Consider the following 23,023-nt stretch of genomic DNA (forward strand, 5'->3'; position numbering starts at 1 on the left):
GTAAAGTAAAATCTCTCAATTTGAAGAGAGAAAGAGTGAAATTAGTCAAGAGGAAACAGGCCAACCTTGAGGCAGTAAGGGTAAAAGCAGACCAATTCAGGCTGGTGCTCGCAAACAAATATGCAGCGTTAGAAAATGAAGATAAAGACAACATAGAAGTAATGAATGAAACCGTAACTAGGTTGATCTCAGAAGCAGCAATTGAAGTGGGAGGTAAGGCTCCAAGGCAACCAGTAGGTAAGATCTCCCAAGAAACAAAGGGCCTAATAAAGAAATGACAAAACATGAAAGTGTCCAACTCAAGAGATCAGATAGAATTCGCTGAACTGTCAAAACTGATCAACAAGAAGAAAGTAAGGGATATTCGAAATTATAACGTCGGAAAGATTGAGGAAGCCATAAAATATGGACGCAGCATTAAATCAGTAAGAAGAAAGCTTGGCATAGGACAAGGCAAGATGTATGCACTGAAAGATAAGCATGGTAATATCATCAGCAATTTCGATGACATAGTAAAAGCAGCGGAAGAATTCTATACTGACCTGTACAGTGCCAAAAACAGCCAAGCTACTTTCATTCGAAATAATGATGAACCGGATACAGAGGCTCCTTATATAACTAGCGATGAAGTTAGAATGGCGTTGAAAGGCATGACCAGGGGAAAAGCTGCTGGAGAATTAAGATGGAATAACAGTAGATTTAATCAAAGATGGAGGAGATATAATGCTTGAAAAGCTTGCGGCCCATTATACCCAATGGCTCACAACTTCAAGTGTACCAGAGAGCTGGAAGAATGTCAACATTATACTAATCCATAAGAAGGGAGACGTTAAAGAATTGAAGAATTATAGACCCATTAGCTTGCTTTCAGTATTGTATAAAATATTCACCAAGAGCATTTCCAATAGAATCAGGTCAACACTTGACTTCAGCCAACCAAGAGAACAGGCTGGATATTCTACGATGGATCACATCCATGCCATCAATGAGGTAATCGAGAAATCTGCGGAGTACAATCAACCTCTCTATATGGCTTTCATAGATTATGAAAAGGCATTTGATTCAGTAGAGATACCAGCAGTCACAGAGGCATTGCGTAATCAAGGAGTACAGGAGGCATACGTGAATATCTTGGCAAATATCTACAAGGATTACACAGCTACCTTGTTTCTCCACAAGAAAAGTAGAAAGTTACCTATCAAGAAAGGGGTCAGGCAAGGAGACAATCTCTCCAATGCTTTCACTACATGCTTAGAAGAATTGTTCAAGCTCTTAGACTGGGAAGGCTTAGGAGTGAGGATCAACGGCGAATATCTCAGCAACCTTCTGTTTGCCTATTCAGCAACAATGGGGACGAATTACAGCAAATGATTGAGGACCTTAACTGAGAAAATGTAAGAGTGGGGTTGAAGATAAATATGAGAAGACAAAAATAATGTTCAATAGCCTGGCAAGGGAACAAGAATTCAGGATCGCCAGTCAGCCCCTAGAGTCTGTAAAGGAGTACGTTTATCTAGGTCAATTACTCACAGGGGACCCTGATCATGAGAAAGAAATTCACAGAAGAATAAAATTGGGTTGGAGTGCATACGGCAGGCATTGCCAAATCCTGACTGGGAGTTACCACTGTCATTGAAAAGAAAAGTGTACAATCATTGCATTCTACCGGTGCTAACATATGGGGCAGAAACTTGGAGGTTAACAAAGAAGCTCGAGAACAAGTTAAGGACCGCACAAAGAGCGATGGAACGAAAAATCTTAGGAGTAACGTTAAGAGACAAGAAGAGAGCAGTGTGGATCAGAGGGGATAGCCGATATTCTAGTTGACATTAAGCGGAAGAAATGGGGCTGGGCAGGCCATGTAATGCGTAGGATGGATAACCGATGGACCATTAGGGTTACAGAATGGATACCAAGAGAAGGTAAGCGCAGTCGAGGTCGGCAGAAAACCAGATGGGATGATGAAGTTAGGAAATTTGCAGGCGCAAGTTGGAATACGCTAGCGCAAGACAGGGGTAATTGGAGATCGCAGGAAGAGGCCTTCGTCCTGCAGTGGACATAAAATATAGGCTGATGATGATGATGATCTCGGAACAGAAGCACCCCAGGAGAATTGAACGAACTGAAGTTGTCTTTTAGAGCTGAAAGTTGAGTTGGTTGGTTCTGCGCGAAAGGGCCCCTCACCAGGTCTGGCCATTTTGAGCTGACAAGCGCAGTGCATACAATGCGCGCCTGCCATCGTGTCTGCTAAGCATTACATCTCTACGCGCCGCGAAAAGAGTTTAAGTTTTAAACCAAACACCATTTGCCCTTCTCGGGGGCGCCGTGCTCCCAGCCGGAGAGTCGACGTCAATCGCACAAGTGCGCTTATGCACATGGCAGTGCTGTGACGTCACTTCACAGTGAAACGTGACGTCAATAATTATTAAAGGCAACATAAGTTATTTTTTTTTTAATTTGTTGCTTGCTTCAATAGACGAATTGAAGTTTCGAGAAATAATAAAGCATGCAAACCGAATGTCTGCGTGTTTTTGTTTTACTTCTTATCGTAGCAAGAGACATGTACTTCCGTTTCGTCTGCTTGTTGCAATGTCGTGCAGTCGCACGCGCAGAGAATGAAACTATGTTATTTTATACCGTGTTCTAGCACCGTGACCCTCTCGCGTCTGCCTCAGTGCTCGTGATTGTGGCACTGACTTTTACCGCCAATCAGGTGTTCTCATGCAGAGCGCGCAAAATTGTCCGCTGCGCGAAACGAGACAAACGCAACAGCTCACGCGTGATACTGTCACCGGAAGTGCGCCACTAAGCAAAAACGCGAGAGAGAGGGGGAAGGAAAAGAAGGTGGGGACAGTGACGTATTCATCACGCGATCCTCCGGTATAGGAGAACGCAGGGAAGGAATTTTGCTTGCGGAGGCTAGACGAGGCAAGTGGAGAGAGTGTCTATGTTGGCGGTGACGCTCGCATCCTGAAATCATGGATTCGCGGCACTTGAAATAGTTCTATCTCTGCTATTAATGAAATAATTGGGAAAATTCTTGCGGTAAAACACTCCTTTAAGTAACAACTTTCAGCGTATCAGCAAAGTTTGCTATGTGGCCTGGTGAGGAGCCCCTTAAGTGTATTATAAGAATGTACAGCGAAAAGACGCTAAGGAAGGAAGCAAGTGAACTTTAAGGACGCAAATGGACAGAAATAGAGTTTTTACGCTGGAAATTCTTATAATGCACTTAACGAAGTTGTCTTCAAATGCGATTGTTTTAACGTTCCATATATAAACGTATACCATAATCGTGACAGCAAATAAAAAGTTAATCGAAAGTTATTGTTCATCATGCGTTTTATGACTAATTGTTCGCGAAAATTGTGTCCGCCAAAGCGCATAAACCGCAAGTGCAAGCAGATTATGTGCAGCTAGCATCGCCTCTTTATCAAAATTAGCGTTAGTTTAACTTTGAAGACCCCGTTTATATACGGCGGAAGTGGGCTTACGATAGCGTTGTGTTGTCGCTTCATAAAGCGGCAAGATAGAGAGACAGAATTTATCTACAAGAGATCATGCGAAAGAAATTGACGAATGAAAATAGGGTGGAGCGCACATGGCAGGCGTTCTTAAGTCCTGGACAGCGGTTCACTATTCTTGAAAGAAACCTATTTAATCAGGAAGGCAACAGCATAGAGAGTAAACTCAAGTTTAAGAGGAAGAGGCGGAGTTGCGCAGGCCATGTGTAATGCCCACAGCAGGTAGTCTCTCGTTAACTCACTACAAGTTTCTTGGAGTCACTATCGACCGTGACTTACCTTGGTCGAAGCACATCTCTGCATTAAGAAAAAAAAAAAAAAAGCTGGACAGCTTTGCTCAAATCATTCGACATATGTCTGGCTCAACAGCTTCATCGTCAAGACCATTTCGGACCTGGGTCTCGGTTCCAGATTAGACAGCTACGTCAGCTCTTTTCTAACAGACAGGAAGGTCAAGCTTCGCATTGGAGACGTCCGCTCTGAAATAGATGTGCCCCTCGGAGAACAGGGCACTCCTCAGGGCGCCGTAATCTCCCCCACACTGTTTAACATCTGTGCGATTGGTCTTTCCAAGAGTTTGGCACGCGTCGAGCACGTCAAGCACACCATCTATGCCGACGACATTACCATCTGGTGCGCCGGGGGCTGCGATGGCAGAGTCGAAGCAGCCATGCAGGAGGCGATCGACGTGATCGAGGAGTATCTCCGCCCCACCGGACTTCGGTGCTCCCCCGCCAAGTCGGAGCTTCTGCTTTACAGAAAAGAGAAGGGAGGAAGACCCGAAAGCAGCATCAGTCTTCGCACTTGCGACGGGGGGTTTGGTACCCAAGGTCGATGTCATTCGGGTCCAGGGCATGTTTGTCGAATTCAACGGCGGGAACGGAACGGCTCTCCGCAAGATCACCGCAAAGACGGACAACGCTTTCCGCCTCGTTCGCAGAATCGCAAACAGACACCGAGGCATGAAGGAAGCCACTCTCCTCAGCCTGATCAATGCCTTCATATTATGCCACTTGACATAAACGATTTCTATGCACAACTGGCTCAGAGCGGAGCGAGACAAGCCCAACGCTCTCATCCGCGAAGTAGTCAAAAGGGGCTCTCGGGCTACCCATCAGGACCCATACCAAGGATCTCCTCAAGCTGGGGTACACAGTACCGCTGAGGAGATTGCCGAAGCCCAAGAACGCGCGAAACTCGCTCGCCTGACCACCACAGTGCCAGGTAAACGCTTCCTCGAAGAGCTGGGTTACCCCCTGCGTGATCCTCGAGGGTCAGTACCCTAATCTCTAGGTGCATTCGAGACAAGTTCGAAGTGGCCCCCGTGCCCCGAAACGTACATCCCATCCACAACGAGGGCAGACGTAAGGCGAGAACAGTAGCAATCCTCACACAGATCAAGCGACAAGGCATCAGAGCAATTAAGCTCTGTCGACGCCGCGGAGTACAGCGATGGGAAGACCTGGGAAGACCGTCGTGGTCGACTCCAACGGCAAGATTTGCAATAGCGCTTCGATTCACACTTCAGACCCTGAAGTCGCCGACCAAGCTGCCATCGCCCTCGCCCTGCTAGACGGTCGTGGGTCCGAGATCTATAGCGATTCCAAAGCGGCAGTTAGGGCTTTTCAGGAGGGACGCATCGCCGAGCAAGCTGCTCGTCTTCTTAGCGTCTCGGGTCCAGATGCTCGCACGCATCATTCGAGTTACTGGTTTCCCGCTCTCGTAGGGTCGTTCGAGGGTGTTCCCCCGAACCTCAATTAGTCTGCTCACGAGGCTGCGCGCGACCTCAGCGACCGCGCTTCCTCTGTAAGGAGCGCCGACTCCCCTCCCCCCTACGGCCACAGGGATGCTCCCGCTACTCACAACGAGGTTACGAAATTCTTCATTTCTAGAAGGGTCTTTCCACCCCCTCACCCCAAGTTGAATATGGCGCAAGCCGTTTCTCTAGACTTTCACAGACCTGCACATATCCATGTCTGTCCGTTATATACGAAGTTTACCCCGATGTATGTCGCGACGACGCCTTCCTGTCCTGTGGGCAGACGTCCACTCTAGAACACATGCTCTGGGAGTGCGGGTCGAGATACCCCAAGCTCAGCAAGGAGGAGTGGGACTCGCTTCTGCGTAGCCCCGCTCTAGACAAGCTAATCCTGACTGTTCGGCGTGCCCGCGACCGGACAGGTGGGCTAGACTTGCCGGTCCCGACATGGGACTAGCCGGGTGCTCGACGAGTTCGCGTCCTCGCCGGACCCCTAATAAAGTTTGTTCACTGACTGACTCACTCCACTCCACTCCACTCACCCGTAGGGGCCATCCACATCATCTCTTCTACAGCTCTACCAGGCACTTTTTGTTGGATACCTCCGCTACAGCGCGCCTGTACTTTCTCGGATTTGTACATCTGCCGTCCGCACACTTGAAAGTGCTCAACTCGCGCACTAAGAATTTGCTCAGGACTACGACGATCTGCTTCTACATGGGGCACTATTGCAGAGGCACGTGCGTGCCCAGCTCGAGTTTATCTGCAATATGAGCCAGTGCAAATGCATGTAAGGCTACTAACTAGGCATAGGAATCATCTAATGACAAACGTCACAAGCATACGGCCCGACGCCGCCTACTCAGAAGTCGTGTTGTCGCAACAAGATCTACTGTCGTCGGACTTCGCACTGCATGACATACCGGAAGTTCCACTCTGGACGATGGCAAAGCCGATGGTGAGAATCTCAATTCCCGGAATAACGAAAAAGTCGAAAATGCCGCTTGCTGGTCTCACGCATTTCACATTATGCTACATTGCTTGCATGTACGGATATACCGAACATGTTCTTGCAGATGGTTCTGGAACACAGACCTCTTCCGCGGCAGTTTACACGGTACCTGGAATGGGGATCACGCAACGGTTCAAAATAGGACACAAAACATCGTCTATAGCAGCCGAGTTGACCGGCGTTAGAGAAACAATCCGCTGCATACTGCAACAAAGCCCCGCTAAATGAACAGTGTTCTGTGACTCAAAACCGGCGCTGCAACTCATAGGCAATTATATGAATCACAGAAGAGCATGCTTCCAGTTTTACTAGCTTCCTCAGTTGCGCATTGAGTTTGTCCTCCGCTATATACCTCCCATCTGTGCATGGCCGTCTCGTACGTGAAGTTGCATAGCGCGAAGGCATGTGTTAGCTTGAGGAGATTTTCTTCCGTAAGGCCATGTTGTCTGTTTGCTACGAGTCGTATGAGATTTATGGCGTTATCCGACTTTGTGGCGATCTTCTCCACTGTCGCGGCGTTAAAGCCATTGCTCTCAACGAGCATGCCGAGGACTCTGATTTTGCTGACGTGCGGAATGGTTCCTCCGTCTTTTGTTCTGAGAGTAATGGCGTGTGTGTCTCTGATTTCGCTCTTTGGAGACAGCAGTGACACCAGCCCGCCGCGCCATGATGCGCCTCCAGACCTGGCAATCAGCCACTTGCCGCTCCTGTCCAGGTAACCAGCTGCTGGATCAGAAGCATATACTCTGGGGCTGCTCGGATCTCGCCGAGCACCGGAGAAGAGCGATAGCGACCCTTCCGCCTACTCTGAGGCCTCAGGATTTGGACGCCTGGCGCCTTCCCACTGGTCCCCCCGAGAGACGGCGCCTCATATTCCAGTCGTTACTACAATTTTTACAAGAGTCAAAAATGATGAATATTATTTGAACCTCCTCTTTTACCCCTACCTCCGCCCTGATGGATTCCTTTCCTGGGGGCGTAAACTTTTTATGATTATTTTAATAAACGTTCTAACAACAACAACAACGCTCTTTGGCTTGGGACCGCTTCTCGATGGTTTGTAGACGAGCTCCGACTTAGCGGGCGAACATCGCAGGCCCGTGGGAGCGAGGTATTCCTCGATCGCTTGCCGCAGAGCGTTCTCAAGTGATTCCAGGCTACCTCCGGGGATCCAGAGCATTACGTCATCTGCGCATATGGTGTATTTGACGTTCTCGATTTGATCCAGTCTCTTGCCTAGGCCGGCTAGCGCAAGGTTAAAAAGCGTCGGAGAGATGACAGAGCCTTGCGGAGTGCCCTTGCTGCCCAGTTTGTATTTCTGGGACCCTTTTCAACTCTTATCGGTCCTTATCATCCTTATTGGACTTGATCCGACTCTTCTCAACTGTTATCAGTGCTTATTAACCTTATCATTATTACTCCGACCATTATAAGATCTTATCGCTCTTTAGCACCCTATCCCTCCGCGTCGAACCATTATCAACCGTGATGAGACCCTTATAACCCCTCATAACACCTTATCATCCTTATCAACTAATTGACTGCTTATCTATATGTGTTGCGCGATGTGAAGCGCTAAAGCCCGCAGAGATCGGTGTCACTTCGGTCGGTGAAGTGACAGCGAAAGGCGCATCCCGCGACCACCGAAACGCGTCGGGGATGTGGCGTGTTTGGCATTACATTTTCGCAAAATCGGAATTTTCCTGATCTATACAATGCTCCAAGTCGGCTCTAAATGTGGTCCTAGAATTGGCTTTTATCCGATCATCACCAAATCTTTTAACAAAGCCTTCATAGAAACTGTTCTCATTTGAACCATATGAATGTGTTGTACCGGCGGTACAAAACAAATGTCAGATATATTCACCTTCTGCAAGCGTGGGCGTTTATCCTAATGGGTAAGCCACTCGGCTTCAGTGCGTGGGGTCGTAGGCTCGAAGCTCGCCACCGCCAAAGCTCTTCCTTTCGAATTTATTTTAAGCCGAAAGCCTCAAGTGGCTCATTGCGATGGATCATATCCAAAAAAACGCGTCGTCCGGTCCAATGGTACAAAAACTATGGCTCGTACCCGCGTCGTCCCCTCCAATGGTACAAAAAGTGTCATCCGCAATGGCTCATACCCCCCTAAGCAAGCAAAAAATGCAAGGCTCATCCCTCTCGTAATGCAGAGGCTACAAGCCCTCATCAAAGTGAAGCGTACAGTGCATACGTTCATAAGAATCACACGTACAACGTTACACCTCATCATCAAGAATGGCTCATACCCCCGTAAGCAAGCAAACATGCAATGGCTGCATGCGAATGAAGAAACGAAGGAAAGAAATAGCGAAGGAAAGAATGGAAGAAGGAACGAAAGAAAGAAAGACGGAAAGAAAGAACAAACGAACCTTTAGGTAGGGCATTAGGTGCTCGCATGTGTCGTTGAGGAGGTTGACCAACAGCGCCATACGTTTACTTCACATTGTGGCTCGTTATGACTGCGGCTCGTGATGTCTATCGTATAACATAATGCATTATTACCACGTGTGCAGCAGGTTTTCGCCTTCACGAGTTACAGGAGTGTAACATGCTGCCGAATTTTGTTTTATACATTAAGTTCATTAAAGCGATTAGTCTTACGTGACAGACGGACGGGTGGACGGGTTTCCTCGTTGGGTACGCATATAAATGCTTACGCATTTAACAATTCAAGGCAGTTCCACGCTTGTGAAATCTGATGAAACAGTGGAGTTCTGCAAGCGTGGGTGTATAGCGTAGTGGGTATGATGCTCGCTGTTCCTTCAGCCTTCGCACCGCTTTGCCGAAGCTACGCGTAATTCTTTTTTTTTTTTTGTAATGCACACACACACATGGCTTAGTTAATGCATCTCTCTTTTATTTAATCAGTCAACATTGTTTAGTCACAGATTTTATCTTCCTTTTCTTCGTCAGCCTCTTCACACTCATCTCCACATGTTCATTCTTCACCCTCCTCTTCTCCGCGTGGGCAAATGACATCTTCGCGATACCATTGTTCTTGTCCTGTGCTAGGCACAACTGGCGGGAAACGGCCATGCACATGGAGCCAAAATTGTTGCACTACGCGTCGTTTTGTTGTTCTACGTGTCGTTGGATGCCGTGCCGAGCACGAGCGCGTGCGCTCATTCTTGGCACAGCGTGCGCTCATTCCGCGCGAACCGAGGGGCCTCAACGAGCCAGCTGCGGAAGAAGACGATGACGCTCGAGTCAATGCTGATGATGATAGTTTCCCCATCCACGCCGGGCACGACTGAAGCTCAAGCTAAAACAGCTCCGCTGTTAAAAGTAAGGATGCAGAAAGGATGTTTCGATAACCAACCCATCCACGAAGATGTAATTTTGTGTGTGTTTATAGTGTCCTCGGCATTCTCCATGGAGGTGTTGCAGGGTTGCCGGTGGGCCAGGAGCTCGCAGGAATAACGCTGACGCGACATGCTATAGTGCCTTTGCCTTCTCGCAGTTGGAGTTGATGCTTGGGAGCAACGACACGGGGTGACGTAGGTGTCGGATTATCAGATGAAGATAGACGAGCAGAGGTTCACAGTACCCAAGTATACAGGATATACAGCAACAAAGTAAAGACCAGTCGGCCGTTGTCGGCTAGCGTCAGCTGGCCTTTAGTTTTTTTGCGATAGAATGTACGTCAGTTGGGCAGATCATTTGCAACAGTGACCTCGTAATGAACAGCTCAGTAATCCAACGCGTGTGCACACTATTGTTCCTCTCCATCGTGCAGAGACATGATGAGCGCATGCTAGGGAGCACATGCACGAACTTGATCTGCACTCGCCCAAACCGACACACGGCGTAACGCATGCAGCCCACGAAAAGCACCTGATGCACATGCAGCGGACTCCGTTCAGAGGGACACGTACTTCCCCTCAGTACTGTTATAACATGGAGACCGTGTATGAAACTTGTAACTTAGCCCTTAGCATAGTGACATGCTTTGTGCAAGACAGCCCTTTGTCTACGATGACAGCAAGAAATCGGTAGTACGTGACGAGGGGTAGCGCCGCTTTTCGTCTCAATACAAGAAAGGTCCACTTCGCTGTTCAGACTTGCAGGCCATGATGGCACTACTACTTCGACGTGATTGTAGTCGCGTGTTGAAGCCTTGCACGCATTTGTGGTTGTGTGGCCCCAGATTCTGACATGGAAATGTTATCTGCGTACGTGTTCACCTTCACAGTGTCAGCCAGCTTATCTGCAATGCCCATATGTGCATTGAAGAATGCTTGGCTAAGTATTCCACCTTGAGAAACGCCTCCGCGATCGTGATGTCTGCAGGTCTCGTCTTTCTCTGTTTACACAAAGGTGGGGCTGCCACTCAGGCAGGTCTGTAGCTGAAAAGCGCGTACACAGAATGGACGAAGAGGTCAAGGAAGTTAGCAACCAAGTACAGGATAATCGAAACTGTAAATATACATCCAGGAGTCATCAGAAAGAAAGTGAGAGAAATAGAGACAGTGAATTGGATGCAAAGAATAGACACAAAAAAGGACCATGGAGATTTACAAGAATGAAAAGAAAGAAATTGGAAGGGAAAATCTGTACGATAACACAAAGGGCAGTGCCTTGCTATTTGAGGCTCTAGCCGGATGCCTAAGGGCCAAAACATACAGGAGCAAATATTCGGAGCTAGATGTGGCATATGTGTGCTGCAGTAAAGATCCCGAGACCTCTCAGCACATCCTAATGGAATGCGAAGGGATTCACCCAACGGGAACCGTACATAACGTACAACTTCCAGAAGCTTGGGTTTAAAGTGGAAGGAAACATCAACCGATAAGCCGTAGAGATAAGCAAGAGACGATTAGAGTACTGGTGGAAAAAAGCAGGGAAGAGATCGATACGACCTGATCTCTTAAAATCATAGGTAGTGGTACAAGGTATATTTTAGAAAAAAAGAAGAGAAATATTAATGAGAAGTATACAAAAATGCTAGATAAAGAACATGTATAGTATACCTGATTAAATCAAGCAGGCTAGGTGACTATTTGTCAACGCCCGGTTTCAAAGGGGATGCCATCATCATCATCATCTAGGGATACATCCCTAGGCAGTTCGAGACCCGCGCATACATCCGGCGCCCAACGCGCAAATTCTCAAGGGTGTTAAGTACCTAATGATGCTATACGTCGTCGAAGGTGTCTTTCATATCCAAGAAAATTGCATTCACTAGTTGGTAGTGTCTTCTCTCCGTTAGACTGAATAGACCACGGCTCAAATTCACCAATCTTTTAGTTCGTAAGTGAACTTTGCCATTGGCCAGCAAACCTCGCTAATAATACGTCCGTCATCATGATTGGCTAGTACCTGATCTTAAGAACAATTCTAACGTAAGTCATTTTTCGTAATTACGGGACCAGGGGCCGAATTCAAAAAGATGTTCCTTCGTAATTGCTCTTCCCCCGTGACCGGCCGCCTTCGCTTGTAATATGTAAAGCATCAGGGTTGGCTAGAATTCGTTCTTACGAACAATTCTAGCGTAAGAGTTCTTTTGTGAATACGGGACCACGAAAATAACACCGTCAGTAGATTATCGGTCATTTCGGAGTCCGTGTATAAAACAGGACAGCCGCCACATTCTCGAACAGCCATTCCAGTCTGGTCAGTTCGCTCCGTCACTTTTCCAGCGCAGTTTTCCAATACATACAAAACGGAAGTTCGCACAGGTATTATCAGGCTATTAGTAAACTATGCTTATGTTTATGACAATTACGCCAGCGATAATTTTCCTCATTCCATATTTCTTTATCTTACTGATGCATTAGAAATATCGAACGTGATCCTCTCCTCCTTTCTCTTCACTAAAATCTACTCCTCCTTGAACGTGATAAATGCTCTAAAGAAAACTTATTCTGCAGGATTCGGTGGCATTAAAGCAGATCCAATACAAGCAGTTTCTGATTTAATATGTGAAGTTATTAGCGATATTAGTAACTTAATATTGTCAGCAGGAATATTTCCAGATAAAGTGAAAACTGCAAGGGTTACTGTTCTGCATAAAGGAGGCGCGTCTAATTATATAAACAATTACAGGCCTATATCAGTTCTGTTCTTTTTTCAAAATTAGTCGAGAAGGTAATTTTTTCCAGAATAATAGGCTATCTTCATAAGTAAAGTTTATTAGAAAAGAAAAACCGCTTTAAACATTCGTGATAAACTTTTAACGAACCAATAAAATCAAATAGTGACTTTAAGTACCTTCTTAGACTTCCGGAAAACGTTCGACTCCTTTAAACACAATATACTCATTGAAAAGCTACCCCGTTATGGAATTAAAGGAATCTGTCTTTACCTACTACGCAGTTACTCATTGAAGCGATCTCAGTAGGTTGCAATTAACGGTGTTAACTCTGATTTACAATTTATAAAGTACGGTGCTCCACAAGGTGCTCTATTAGGGCCGATATTATTTCTCATTTATATAGACGATATTGTTCTAATCCCTAATATATTACACAACCCTCACAGTGCTTGTATGTATCGTTAATAACATCCTTTGTGGTACCTATATTGTATCTTAGATATACATTTCGATAAGCAGGTACACGAGGACTGAAACAGGGGCGGATCCAGGTTTTTTCTGAGGGGGGGGGGAGAGGGTCAGCTTCTGTCAATGATGATGATGATGATAGCCTTTCTTATTTACCGAAATTTACCGTTTTTCCTCACGATAAATCCGCGTTTTATACGGCTAAAGCAACACCTGTAGCCCTCCGTGGTGGCTCAGTCAGCTCAGGCGTTGAGCACGAGATCGCGGGATCAAATACCGGCCGCGGCGGCCGCATTTCGATGGAGGCGAAATGCAAAAACGCCCGTGTTCTTGCGTTGTAGTGCAGGTTAAAGAACCCCGGGTGGTCAAAATTAATCCGGAGCCTTCCACTACGGCGTGCCTCATAATCAGAACTGGTTTTGGCACGTAAAACCCCTGAAAGAGGAAGAAGACCTGTAGCGAAGCCAGGTATCGGTTTCTCCGAGCTTATAGGAAAAGGACGTTACCCAATACAGCCATGTGCTTGGCGGCTGCGCCTGATAATACAGGGTGTTAAAAACTAAGCTTTATGGTTTTCTTAAAGTTAGGCACTGGGAGGCATGCGAAGACCACCTGTGCAAATAAGTTATGTGGCTAAGGGGGCACAAAGTGAGATGATAATTATCGCTGTAAGCAGCCCAATTAACTAAAATTGAACAATTATTTTTTGTTGACTGCAGTAAGTGGGTATGTTTGTATTGAAAACTTAGAGACAGTCGAGTTTCTACACAGTATCAGTCGGAAGAATTATCCTAGCGTGTCCGTGCTCCGAGATATCAGACTCCAAATTTCAATTGTCGTACTGCGCAGAATAATCGAGAATAAAGATGCGACAATTCTCATAAATTCCCGTGAATGATGATGAAGCTCAGTGGCCACTTCTGTGGAGGGATGGCGGTGTCATCTTCTCTCTTGAGTCGTGGTGGTGTGTTGACTAGAGGAACGTTCTTGAATACGGGCGTAACGGTCCGCTCCAAAGCAGCAACCACTACGCTGGTTGTTTACGATATGCGAATCACCGCGTATGAATACTCACGACGCCACCTACAAGAATAACGATGTGGCGTAGTAGGATGGAGCGCGAGCCAGCGTCTTCATGTTTTGTTTCCCACGCGACGTCATCCTTTTACACAAGGCGCGCATCTGCTCCCGTTTCTCTAACCACACGACGCCATCCTAGGCCCGCGCGCTGGCGTTGGCCGCTGACGTCACGCTCCCCCACTTCGCAGCCGCGGCTCGAGGCTTCGCCCCTGCTCCGCGAGAACGCCCACTCAGATAAACGGATCCGGTGGGCTTGAGCCTCCTATGCTTAATGTACGACAATAAAACTGCGAAGTTACAATGAAAAACTTGTAGCGTACGAACGGTATTGTGCTCGTACTGTATATTGTCAACGTGTAACTGTGATTGATCACAATGAGTGCTACAGTTAAAAAAAGTTGCCTATGCGTAGTTCTTAGTTTAGCTGTTAGTTGTTATTATTTATATATGAACACTTCAGCAAGAGATCTCTTTCATTAAGCAGGTTGGTCACGGAACCGATGACAGCCAATGAGGCAACCGTTGACACCCCAAGGGGAAACTAAGTTAATCAGGCGCGAAGGCGCTCGAACGGACCTCGGCGTGTTTGGCAAAAGGGACGTCCCCTCGTTCCTTCGACGCCACCGACGGGACGAATAAGGCACGGCAGGCGCCAGGAGGTCCAAGGTGTTCATGAGAAAAAATAACTACGGCAACTTCGCGACACCACACTCCTACGGAATACAACTAAGCTTGTGAGCGAGCTAGCTTTACTTCTACATGGCTGATACCACTGGTACTCGCGAAAAATACTTTTGAAGGATGCTGGTGGCCATATTTTTTTTTTTTTTTTTGCGACAGGGCCATCCCCCTGTCAGCGAGGGGGTGATACAGAAATCTGAGGGGGGGGGGGTCAGGACATCCGGACATCCCCCCTGGATCCGCGCCTGCTGAAATACTAAGAGATACTTGCCTCGGTATGCCAGTCCTATCGCGAGTTTATGTATCGTAGAAATGGCACTTCTTGGATATGCGATAAGCTGCTCGTCGGTTAGTATAAATCTGCCGGTGAGAGAATACCTCGCGTGCTATGCTCAGGGATTTCTATGCAAATGTCGGGCTCCTCTTGGTTCACGACACTGAGTAGCTGAAAATTCATTTTCTGATATGCATATTATCGGACAAAAGTTACTAGTATTTGTTATTCTATTTTCGCCATATCAAGGGAAATTCGTATATATTTATCAGAGGAAGATCCTGTATATTCAAGCTTTGTGACCATCGGCCTATGCAAAAAAAAAAAAAAAAAAAAAGTGTGCAACTACAAGACTGAATTAAGTTAAAACTTTCAGCTTCAAAATTCGCAGTCAGGTTTCTATTATTTAGCGACATGACCTCCATCGTTCAGACGGTGGACGTTATCCTAGACAGACATGGACACTTTCACATAGGACACGCTGTCGTGTGGGCGTCGTAATTCTCTTCTGTCTTCGTCCTCATTCTGCGAGATGAAATGAGGAAGGGCGTAGAAAAGCCTAAGGGGCAAGAGTGTAGGCGAGGGAAAGGCGGTGACATAAGGGTGAGGGGCAGAATACACGAGCGAACGATGGCGAAAGACAGCGAAAGAGGACGTCGCAGACCGTGTCCTTACGTTAAGCAAAGCTGCAAATGAGGCTACTACTTGACACAATATAATGTCGAAAAATGACCAGCTTTCAACGCGATGCTTGACAAACAACACTGCAACAAAAAATGCGTTTCGAATGCGCTCTTTGTTGCAAACGTTTATGCTACAAGTGGCACATTTTCGAAATGATGTAATAGTCGTATACAACTATACCGTACATCATGTCCCGGTCGGTGAATGCTTTATGCTCTTGGGCGTGTTAACGTTCAACGTCCTGTGCGATGAAACACATCAGCATTTGCATTTTAATGGTGCGCAACGGAAAATAGACCTAATTATTTACGATCTAAAGCGTTCCTTGTGCTCTTTCACAGTACTACGATAATGCTTCCATCCTCCGGACTCATCCATTGCGTTACGCGTCGGAGCTACCCTTATGTGAAACAGAATGCTGTTGTAGTCACCTGAAGTAAACTTTTGGAAACACACTCTGCAAACCAAATATGATCAAATAAATTGTCAGATATCTGAAATGAAACGTTTGTTCAAAGAAAAAAAAAAGAAAAAAAAAAGACTCAGATCAGTCACAGTTTTCATGTTTATGCAGATCAGCGTGAGTTCGTACCTGACGTTTTAGTGAACATTTGCCTTGTCAAAGCTATGTGTTCAGAAAGTTTTCGCTCCAGTGCGTGAATCAGCAGTTCCATGAGTCTAATCTTTTTCTCTCATTGCTGTGGCGACTGTCAGCGAGCTTATTTTTCACGAGAAGTCAGTGGTGTGCAGCAGTGGTTCAGGTCATACTCCCCTTCTTTCCCGCATTTATCCACGAACGGTTTCACTTAGGCAGTGAAAGGAGGGACAGCATGCCATTTAGTATTATTCTTTTTTTTATTTTGCGAACATTGCCCAATATATTACAATATATACAGCGTATTTTATTTAAAAATTTATTCTGGGGTATTACGTGCCAGAACCACGATCTGAGTATGACGTATAGTGGGCGAACCCGGACTAATTTTGGCCACCCGGGGTTCTAAATCTAAGTACAAGGGTGTTTTCGCGTTTCGTCCCCATCGAAATGCGGCCACCGCAGCCGGGATGGAATCCGCGACTTCGAGCTCAGCAGCGCGACGCCATGGCAGCTGGACTACCGCGGCGCGGGTTGCACCATAAACGCCTATGCAGAGACATCCACGAATTAAGTTTAGCCTACTCCGTGGTTTCGCACACAGTCCAAATGCCAATGTTTTAAGATACGCAGATTACGTACCGATTCCACATCATTTCCGTTCGCATAAAATCGGGAGCGTACAGAATACGACATGGCATGGGGAGAGGGTCGGCTGCCACTGCTGGGCACCGTATAGGCTCGCACGTATTGCATGAATTTTCTGATGCAGCTTATAACAGTTGCACTTTTGTGCCACCACGTTAAAAGCTAAAATGAAACTATAGGGTGGCGCTCTTGTATTTTGCCGCGAACAGACGGAAGTACAGCGTAGCTGTACTAAGAATGCTGCACTGATTTGCCAATCTCGTGTTACCAGCGTTGCCGGCTCAGACAGAGCCACTTGACCCCGGCCCTCTGTCTCTCTCTTTCAGCTTACGTGTACTTTCGCACTCCGTTCAAGGGGGCTAATTCTGTCCTGCGTATTGGCCCAAACGCCCATGAAAGACGAGTCAATGCATCTGGCTAATACCGCAGTCACATGGTGTTGTTTCGATCGCGATCGAGCCGTATCTGGATCGAAATTCTCGACCGTGATTGGATTGCTTCCGCAGATTGAGCAAAGGAGCCAATCGGGATCAAGAAATTCAATCCCGATCGGGCTCGATCGCAATCGAAAGGGCCCCGCGTCACGTGATCACGAAGTCACCTTTTGTTGTATCATGGTGAATGCGAAATTACCGGGACTGTCCTTCCGATCATTTTTCATTCATATACAAGATCAGATCACATGTTTCGCGACAAGCTATAGGGCTGTCGAGCTTTCTGATCGGAAGAACGAACTTAATAGAAATACTGCACATCCAGCTGACGTCAAAGTTACTATATCAAGTGATCGTTGGTATGAATGATTATACTCAAAAAGATACACCAACACCCGTTTCACAGGGTTTACTTGAACACTGAATAAAGATTGTTTTTTGCGATGTTTGTGCCCAATGTTTAAAAAGTTCAAGCCTTCAGATAATATTAAACAAACGCATATCTAGCTTTACATCAGCTACTTCCAAATTATTGTGGTCTACTCGCCAAATGTCCATGATCAGTTTTTCAGGCAGTCATATCGGTCTATAGGACCACGATCATTGCACGACGAGAACACCGCAATTGCCCAGAAGTATCAGAATGAAGTCCTTCAGCGCCACATGTTAAGTATGTGGGATGGCAGAGAAAAATCATGCTTTGAGGTAAAGAAAGAACGGTAAGCATTCCATCCTTTCCATCGTCAGGCTGCGCGCTTTCTCAATCTCCCACTAGCCAAGATAAAAAGATGATGCAAAACTGGATTAACGTTATTTTCTACATTAACTGCCTAGGCGTGTTCGACGCAGTGGCTCTGCAACGGGGGCTCATTTCCGACTCTACACAAATAATTCACGGTGTACATAAAATACAGGATTGCTAATCACCCGGAGTATCGTGTCCGGCATATGTCAACATCACCGGCTTTGGCAGAGGTCTTTCTGTTTCCTCTTCTCATACGCAATGGCAGGCCCGTTGCAGCACTTGTATAGGCTGACAGGGCAAACGATGCCTGAAAGGACCCGCCGTGCATGGTGACTATGGCGTTTCGCTGATGAGCATGGGGTTGCGGGTTTGTTTTCCGACCACGGTGGCCGCATTCCCCGATCGTGTGCCGTGCTTTTGGTACGTTAAAGACCTCCAGCAAGTCAAAATTAATCTGGAGCCGTCCACTACGGCATTCTTCAAACCCACCGTGCGGTTTCGGGACGTTGCACGACATAATTTTAAAAACAATTCATTGCATGTCGGCACAGTTGCCTCAGATGTTAGTGACTACGATTCAATTTTTTATATCGTATTATTCCGAAATGAGTAGAAAATATCGACAAGAGTCAGTCAAGACAAGAGTTGCGTGGTATACGTATACAGGCTGATCAAAGTTAAGTTGACAGTTTTTTTTTTTTTCTGTTTTTTTTTTACTTAGGCGCTGAGACGCACGTGAAGACTGCCTCCGCAGTAGGGTTATGTGGCGAGGGGGACACAAAGAGATATCTAACTGCGAAGTTTAATTGCCAATAGCATGATTATGCATGCAAGACCGTGACGACCAGCGCAAGGCCCTTATGTAACACGCCTTTTGCGTACGGCGTTTAGTCTGACAACGGGTGAGGAGGCATAGGCAAAAGTGATAACTGCTCCGCTTTCACTCTCGGCTGGCGTAATCACAAAGCGCAGAAGTCGGAACTGCTATCAAAATACAGAACCGTGCAGCCTGTAACGATGGTAGCTTCTGTTATACCGAGATAAGGGAGGAGCTTTGCGCCGGTCGTCACTTTCTTGCATGGGTAATCATGCGAACGGCAATTAACGTTCGCAGTTCGATAACCAAAGCACGGATACCCTAGAAGAATTCGGCCAAGCAGAACTCTGTACAAACACGACTGCATCCAACTTTTCAATACAAACGTGCCTGCTTACTGCCGCTGGTCAAAAGTTATTATTCAATTTTTGTTAATTGTACTGCAAACAGCGATAATTATCATCTCACTTTGTGTCCCTCTCGTCATATATCCCTACTGTAGAGGTGGTCTTCAAGTACGTCTCAGCGCCTAATTAAAAAAATGTATGGGGTTTTATGGCGCAAGGGCCACATATGGCCAAAGAACGCCATACACATGGTAATGAGTTTCCAATGAATTGTTTATGAGATATAGGAATGTACTGCGAGATGGTGGATGTTGAATGGCTGTAAATAGGCCTAAAATAAGTCGCTGTAACTTGCGTAAAATATATAACTATTAAAATGATGACAGTGACTAGAGATGAGGGAAATGACCATGGATGGTTTGTTCTGAAGTGATGATGTCACAAAACGTGTACGTGAGAGTAGCACCGGTGCCTCAACAGGGCCCTTGAACGCAAGGGCTAATAGGCACTTGCTCTACAATAATGCTGTCGCAGCAGCAGCCTCTATAGAGAGGATGTGCTACGAATGTAGGGGGCTGATGACTCGCAATGTACTGGCATGTTCAAGAAACTTTAAAACTAACCTGTAGTCAAAAAACGGTTCTGTGCCCAGAAACATTTCTGGGTGTAGAGGAATGTGTTGTTTGTATGCTAAGGGGAAATATTTCTTTCTTTGAGGCTCTAATTCCTTGCACTCTATTAAGACATGGATTACAGTTAGCGTCTCGCCACATTTGCTACAGGAAGGGGGTTCATTACCAGTCAACAGGCGAGAATGCGTGCCATACGTGTGGCCAATTCTAAGGCTGCGAAAAATGACTTCGGTTTGTCGTGTTTTCGTAGTGGGTGGCCAATTCCCTAATTGTGATTTAATGGCGTGAAGCTTATTTCTTGTTTCTGCGTCCCTTAAGTGCTGCCAATAGCTCCTAAGGCTTTTGCGCAGGAAATGATTCAAGTCGTTTGCAGGGACAGCTCTAGAGGAGGTGTTGCCCTTTCTTACACGGGAAACAGCAGTTTCATCTGCAAGCATGTTGCCCTCAATACCTCTGTGGCCGGGTACCCAGCATATTGTGGCACGTTGGTTAGACGTATATGCTGAGCACAGCACTGAATAGAGCTCACCGAGCACAGGGTTTTTGTGTTTACGAGGAGACATTAATGCCTTTACTACGCTTAAAGAGTCGGTGAATATGACAGATTTTTGGAGCCTTGTTTTCATTATATGCTTCCCTGCACACAATAGGGCATGAGCCTCAGCCGTAAATATGCTTGTTTCTGGATGCATTTCACCGGATTCAGAAAAGGATGGACCGAATGCCGCATAGGACACGCCGGCATGTGACTTTGATGCGTCAGTAAAGAATTCCGGGCAAGAGTATTTTGATTCAAGTTCACGAAAGTGCGATCGAATCTACGTATTCGAACCCAGGGGCTGGAGTTGATCGACGCAAGAATGCTGGGCGACTCACAAAGTGCTTTGCTAACCTTCTACGGCAGCCAAGTGCCAAGGTGTGTTTATTACTTCGGGGGCGAAAAAATATGCACCCCATACCGAAATGCGGTACAATTCTGCCGTATCTGTGGTATCGTGGGACACCGAACCGACGTGTGTCCACAGCCCGACATATATGTCGGGCTCCCGCACCCCGCACGAGCGGCACACCTGTATACAGGTGTGCCGCTCGTGCGGGGTGCGGGAGCCTGCCGATGGGCACGCGTGCGCCCCCAAGTGCGCAATTTGTGGGGGTGATCCCCCAACAGGTGACCGCACATGTCCCAAAAGACTAAAGCCGGTAAATCCAAGATCAACACCGCAGTCCAAGAAAACAACCAAGACCAAGCAACGGTGGTTCGCCAGCGAAGACGAGGACTCCGAGCTGGAGTTCCGTCCGAGGACGGATCATCGCAGCCGCTCCAGAACCCGCTCGCCATTGCGGAGCCGAGCTTGGTCCGGACAGCCGGGCCAGAGGAAACGTTCGGCATCCCGACCCAAGGTGCCCCTGCAGCATCAACAGCCGACAAGCAAGACGGAGGCCCCTAGAAGCAAGTCGCCAGGGGCCCCACTGGCATGAAGCACCCCTCAAAGTCATCAGATCAGCTGGGCACAAGTCGTATCTTCCACTGCCAAATCCAAGAATACACAAACACCAATCACACAAAACCCTGAGTATAAGAGAATAGTCGAGGAAAACAAAGCACTTCGTAACAGTTTAGCCGAGCTACGAGCCGAGCTTGAAGCGTTTAAGAGCATGGTCAATAACGGCAAATCACGGCAACCAATACAAATTACGGAACACACTTCCAAAGCACCGCAGACACCACTGCAACACAGTGCCACCTCCAGTGCTCCATCGGTAACGCTGGAACAGTTAGCACAAAACATGCAGCTAATGTTCGCAGAGATACACAAACTCAAGCGAACGGTGGAGGATGCACAAACAAAAGCAGCAGCCGCCCCCCGAAAAAAGGGCTAGCCAGAGCCCGGGAGCTCCTACCCGGACACCGAAAGCCGCAGATCACACCGATAGTGATACTACTATCCATGGCTAACACTACAAGCAACAGACAGACCGGACACATTGAAATTTGGCAATGGAATTGCTGTACGCTACGCAAGAAATTGGCTTCTTCACGCACTATGTAGAATCGGCGCCAATCCTTCCAGACGTTATCTGTATTCAGGAGGTAGGGAAAAGCAAGCAAAACCTCAAAGGATACGAGCTTTATGCTCACCCGGATCACCCTCAAGTGGCCACCTTTGCCAAGAAGGATGTCGCGATTAGCGTACAATATTATTACGATATCATCTAGAGATGCTCAAGAGACGAGCCGCCGCGAGAAAGACGATGAAGTGTGTCTGGGCTTTTGGCGCGAGCAAGGTGTCGGCCTGGCGGTTTGATTCCAGTGTAAATATATTGTAAATAGCCTCTTTCGTGTGTGTCTTTCCACACGTAACAATATTTTGGGGGGGAAGCTATCCAGCATCAGATAATCACGGTTTGGCCGCAGAAAAGAGGCAAACCGAAAACAATTATTGTTAACAATTATAGCCCTCCCAGAGAGAAACAGGCGGATTTCGAAAACGTGGTGGCTACCGCGATGCGACTCGCTCAAGGTAGGGACAAAGTCATATTGTTAGGAGACTTTAACGCCCATCACTCAAACTGGGGCTACAGTAGAGACAATCCCAAGGGCATCTTGTTAGCGGACCTCGTAGAGTGCTACGGACTTTTCCAACTAACCCAACCGGATCTCCCCAAGCGAATCGGAAACAGCGTGTCCAAGGACACCTCCCCGGACCTCACGTTCACCAACAACGAAAGTGAGACGCGATGGACGAACCTAGGTGAGAACCTAGGAAGCGACCATTTATTTTAAGCATATCGGTTAATGTGGCCAAGATTCGAAGAGCTATTGGCAAGGCAAGGCTATCCGACTGGACCAAATTCCGCGAAAAACAAAAAACGATCGGAAGCATACCAGACATGGGAGACTGGGCTGAGCGGATCAGAGTTGTCCACGCTGGGGTCACGAAAACAATTGAGATGACAACGGAGACTCCAGCCGTAGATGGTCACCTCTTGCATCTCTGGGAAGCCCGGAGAGGTCTCGCAAAAAGATGGAAAAGGCAGAAGCTTAGTCGCAAAATTTGGATTCGCATAGCTCGGCTAGCACAGGAAGCTAACAAATACGCACGAAAGTTAAGCGACAGCAATTGGCGTCAGTTTAGCGACTCGCTTCGGGGCACGTTGACTACAAAGAAAACATGGCACATTCTTCGGAGTATGATTGACCCGGGAGGAACAAAAACAGCCACGAACCGCACACTCAAGCTTCTGGAAAACGATGTTTGAAGGCAGGGAA

Source organism: Dermacentor silvarum, chromosome 2 (genome assembly GCF_013339745.2).
Source record: "Dermacentor silvarum isolate Dsil-2018 chromosome 2, BIME_Dsil_1.4, whole genome shotgun sequence".
Taxonomy (NCBI): domain Eukaryota; kingdom Metazoa; phylum Arthropoda; class Arachnida; order Ixodida; family Ixodidae; genus Dermacentor; species Dermacentor silvarum.